Raw genomic sequence first — 5609 nt, forward strand, 5'->3', positions numbered from 1 at the left:
AATAAAATACACTGAGGCTGAAATAGCTGCTGCTTGTCAGACCTTCCTCAGGGTCAATGACTACCCACAGAAAGAAATAATCTAGGCTTTGGAAGGACTTGCTGCCAAAGAGAAGGCTAATGAGGATGCTGTGCCAGTGTGTTTGGCTGCAGATTTCCCCAGTGGTGGCGTGGGGTCATCCCTTGATGGACAAGATGAAGTGGACATAAAGAGCAGAGCAGCATACAATGTAACTTTGCTGAATTGATGGATCCTCTGAAAATCCCACACCTGAAAGAGAAACCTTATTCTGGCATGCGGAAAATGGCAGTGAGCTGGCATCATGCTGAAAATCTGGTGGGCAGGCCCCGAAGAGGAAAGTGAGGACGACTCTCATCTTGAAGGCAGAGATCCTGATATTTAGCATGTTGGTGTTAAGCTCTCATGGGATATAGAGACACCTGGTTTGGCAACACCCCAAGGAGATTGCTACTTCATGCTTGGTAATCTTTGGAGAACCAAAATTATATTGCTACTCTAGTGTCTACATTTAGATTACTGGGTATATATTTTGAATATGTCTTATGAACTAAACTTTTGGAGCATTTTATATTAATAGTGAAACTTCTTTATGAGAACATGTAACTAGGTTTTTCTTTTTTGAGATACTGCTAAATTTTAAAATGTTGCTTTTCTTTTTATTCTAAGTAGTTGTGGAGTTCCTCAAATATGTTAAACACTTTTCAGAATTCTTCATGAAAGCTATTAAAGCATCCAAGTCAACTTATTAGTATAACTTGAAAAAATGCTTCCCTGTCTATATACATTTTTAGTAGTGAGAGAGTTTTGTCTAGTTTTGAATTTAGTTTCTTCTCGAGCACAGCTGGCCTGACAATGGGACCTGTCTCTCAACTTGTCATTTAGTTCTTTCCGAAGCAGTACGTCGGCTGTGGTTAGGCTAACTTAAGCTGTAGAGTTTGGGGGGCTTTGTTCTTTTCTTCTTGCTGTAAGTTTTTATTTTGTTTTTGGACTTTCTACTTGTTTTCCAATATGCAATGTGCAAATGGTATCCTTTTTTACTCAAAGCTTCTCGGGGTTTATTCTTTACTTAGCTCTAGTTCCTGATTCTTTGGGGTTTACTTCACTCCTATCTACCTGGAGAAATCTACTCATATGTTAGTTTTGGAGCCCGGAAGAACCAGGGCTGACGCCCAGTGTTTGTAGTAAGAGTTAATTCCCAATTTGGTATTTGTAGAGAGTCCACTGTGTTCCAGGTACTGTGTAAGGTTCCAGGGGAGATATCAGAGGTGGGTAAATATTGGTCCTTGCCTTTGGGAAATTCAGAGTACCGAATAGCTCTTTAGGCCATTCTCTCAGTAAGCATTTTCCAAATTTTAGCTCATTGCACGTCAGCTTCAAGGTTTTGGTCAAATCCACGTACTACTTGTATAATTATTTACATACTATTTCTTTTTTTTTCTTTTTTTCTTTTTTTTTTTGAGATGGAGTCTCGCTCTGTCACCCAGGCTGGAGTGCAGTGGCCGGATCTCAGCTCACTGCAAGCTCCGCCTCCCGGGTTCACGCCATTTTCCTGCCTCAGCCTCCCAAGTAGCTGGGACTACAGGCGCCGCCACCTAGCCCGGCTAGTTTTTTGTATTTTTAGTAGAGACGGGGTTTCACCGTGTTAGCCAGGATGGTCTCGGTCTCCTGACCTCATGATCCGCCCGTCTCGGCCTCCCAAAGTGCTGGGATTACAGGCTTGAGCCACCGTGCCCGGTCATTTACATACTATTTCTGCCTAGATAAACTAACTTTTTTATCTTAGAAAAAACTGAATGGCTTAAAGTAACAAGTAAGACAGCTGGACACGTCTCTGCATGTCTCCCCTGGGGTCACTCATGCAGCTATAGTCATCTCAGATGGTCTTACATGGCTGGTGCAGGCTGTTGGTCAACCTTGCCCTCCACATGGTCTCTCATCCTCCAGGACACTAACCCAGGCTTCTGCACATGGTGGGAGCAGCGTTCCAGGTGATGAGATCAGCAGCTGGGAGACCTGGTGAGGACTAGACTCAGATGTCCCATAGCATTAGTTCTGCTGCCTTCTGTATTCACAAGTCACAATGCCAACCATGATTCAACATCTGAGGAAGTGGAATTCACATCTTATTAGAACAGTGGCAAAGTCACATGGCAAGGGGTATGGATTCAGGAAGGGAAGGAGTTATTGTGTGATCTTTTTGATCAACCTACCATATCTGGAAAATACTAACACAAAGTGGGTATAGGAATATTAATATCAAAGTTGAAGTCAAGGTGAAAAGAAACTATGAGGAAATATTTCTTAGAGGTAAAAGAAACACTACAACAAGAAGATAAAATACTCATGAGCATGTTTTCATCTAATGACATACATTCAGAATATGTAAAGCAAAAGTTGTTAAAGAATAAGGAGAGGCTAGGCACAGTGGCTCGCAACTGTGATCCCAGCATTTTGTGATTACAGGGAGGATTGCTTGAGCCCAGGAGTTCGAGACCAGCCTGGGCAACACGGTGAAACCCCATCTCTACCAAAAAAAAAAAAAAAGTAGCCAGGTGTGGTGATGTGAGCCTGTAGTCCCAGCTACAGTGAGGACAGGCAGGAGGATCACATGAGCCCAGAGAGGTTGAGGCTAAGATTGCACCACTGCACTTCAGCCTAGGCACAGAGTGAGACCCAGTCTCAAAAAAAAAAAAGGAGAGGCCGGGCACGGTGGCTCAAGCCTGTAATCCCAGCACTTTGGGAGGCCGAGATGGGCGGATCACGAGGTCAGGAGATCGAGACCATCCTGGCTAACACGGTGAAACCCCGTCTCTACTAAAAATACAAAAAAAACTAGCTGGGCGAGGTGGCGGACGCCTGTAGTCCCAGCTACTCGGGAGGCTGAGGCAGGAGAATGGCGGGAACCCGGGAGGCAGAGCTTGCAGTGAGCTGAGATCTAGCCACTGCACTCCAGTCCGGGCGACAGAGCGAGACTCCACCTCAAAAAAAAAAAAAAAAAAAAAAAAAAGGAGAAATTAACCCAAAAAAATCATAGCGTTACACTTTAACGTATCTCTCTTGGAAACTAAAATATTAAGCACTTTAAAAAATAAAGATCAAGACTATTTGAGTAAATAAAGATCAGTAAATTTGAGTAAATAAAAAATAAAGATCAACACAATAGCTTGACCTAATAGAAATATTCAGAACTACATCCTAAGCTGAGTATTCACAAAAATTGACCATAAGCTAAGCTGCAAAGGAAATCTTAACACATCTCCCCACCCAAAAATAATACAACACAGACCATCTTCTCTTACCACAATGCAATACAATTAGAAATGAAAAACAAAAGCCGGGCACGGTGGCTCACGTCTGTAATCCCAGCACTTTGTGGGAGGCCGAGGCAGGTGGATCACGAGGTCAGGAGATCGAGACCATCCTGGCTAACACAGTGAAACCCCGTCTCTACTAAAAATAAAAAATTAGCCGGGTGTGGTGGTGGGTACCTGTAGTCCCAGCTACTCAAGAGGTTGAGACAGGAGAATGGCCTGAACCTGGGAGGCGGAGCTTGCAGTGAGCCGAGTTTGCACCACTGCACTCCAGCCTGGACCACAGAGCGAGACTCGGTCTAAAAAAAAAAAAAAAAAAAAGGCAAACAAAAAACAAACCAGTCTAGAAACTTTTAAACAGACTTGTAAATAACTCAAGTTGAAGGGGTAGCAGGACCAGAACCTAGATTTCCAAATAACTAGTGCAGTTCATGATCTAGCCCTTTTGTTCATATAAAGCTATTTGTTTTAAAATAGTTGCTGAGGCTGGGCGCGGTGGCTCAAGCCTGTAATCCCAGCACTTAGGGAGGCCGAGACGGGCGGATCACAAGGTCAGGAGATCGAGACCATCCTGGCGAACACGGTGAAACCCAGTCTCTACTAAAAAATACAAAAAGTAGCCGAGCGAGGTGGCGGGCGCCTGTAGTCCCAGCTACACGGGAGGCTGAGGCAGGAGAATGGCGTAAACCCGGGAGGTGGAGCTTGCAGTGAGCTGAGATCCGGCCACTGCACTCCAGCCTGGGCGACAGAGCAAGACTCCGTCTCAAAAAAATAAAAAAATAAAAAAAAAATAAAATAGTTGCTGAATTCTATGAAAGGGTGAGAAAGTGGGAGAGACAGAAAGGCAGAAATAAAACAAGGTGGGCCAGGAAAGGGATTCACTGGAGCAACTAGTTCAGTGTATGGAAGAATTGAAGGGTCAGATAGTTATTACCAGCCAGGTTCAGCAAAGCCTAGAAGGATCTGCTGGTCTCAGTGACCTGGGCAGGCAAACACCACCCAGGGGAGGCCAGGGCAAGACACCAGCAAGCAGGCCAGATCCTTTGAGCTTGGATCCTAGGGTAGATTCTATTTGCTTCTGATCCTTTAGTGCAGATGAGCTCCTGTGTGCAGAGGAGAGAGGTGGATCCTAGACGCGGGTAAATTCCAGAAACTACAAGGGGCCCAACAGTCAGTAAACAGAAAGATTCCAGACGGTTCCAACTCAACAATGCCAGAATACTCACAACATGGCAACTGTCCATTTTCTGAACATTGGAGTCCAATGGTGCCTGAGCCAGGAGGCCTGCCAATTCAGTAGACTGGCCATGGTATTTGCTCTACACAGCACAAATCAGAGGGCATATTTGATAGGGACAACATAGCAGTCATTTAGCTTGTGTAGAGGGTTACTCGGGATATTTCAGCCCCCAAAATTCTACTTGTGGCATTAATTATTCACATTATTTGATCACATCAGTTAAAATACAGAGTACCTATCATTCTTTCCTTTGCACTATGGTAACAGAACATCTGTTGGGCTGAAATCAATTTTTCTCCTTTTTATGTGAATTCGTTGATGCCTTCATCCACCCACTCACCCATCCCTCCATTTAACTAACACTCAAAGCAAAACACATCTCAGATCCTCAGTGCTTCATGTGTCATTGTTTACGTCTCCTCTGATTATTTATAGGTGAGGAAAATAAAGAAGGTGGTGTGAGTTATTTGGGTGCAAAACGATATTCTAGAAGGAAGTGCTCAGCTAAAACTGTGCTAGACAAATAACTTAAAAAAGGAGAGAGAAAAATGAAAGAAAAAATAAAAAGAGCGGCAGAGAGGAAATGGGAAGGTCTCAGGGGGGAATTCGGCTTCCTATCTGTCTGGGTTTTGATTTTGAGTTGCACCAGAGGAGTCTTTATGTCTGGGATGCTGAGAAAACCAGCCCATGCCAGGCGGGCTGTGAGGGCAGGATTTGGAGGCGTTTCGTTTCTTAAACTCTATAGTCTGGATTCTGGTGTCAGGGGCCTGAGCCATTTTCCTCCTCCTCTACCTCCCAGCTCCTCCCCCTGCCCTTGCTTCCTCTCCCTCCTCCATCTGCGCCCTCACCTTGCAGCTCCGAGTTCCTGGACTCAAAAGCCTGCAGAAGAGCGGCTTCAATCTCTTGGTTCTTGGGGGAAAATGGAGACAGGCTGTTCCGGTTCCACCACAGCAGTCTGTTCCTCTTTCTGGTGACTGTGGTCTTGACTTCTGAAGAAGGCTGAGCTGGGTCTGAGGCTGTGGGAGATGAGACGACTT

The sequence above is a fragment of the Trachypithecus francoisi genome, unplaced genomic scaffold (assembly GCF_009764315.1).
Source record: "Trachypithecus francoisi isolate TF-2019V2 unplaced genomic scaffold, Tfra_2.0 Lachesis_group17, whole genome shotgun sequence".
NCBI lineage: Eukaryota > Metazoa > Chordata > Mammalia > Primates > Cercopithecidae > Trachypithecus > Trachypithecus francoisi.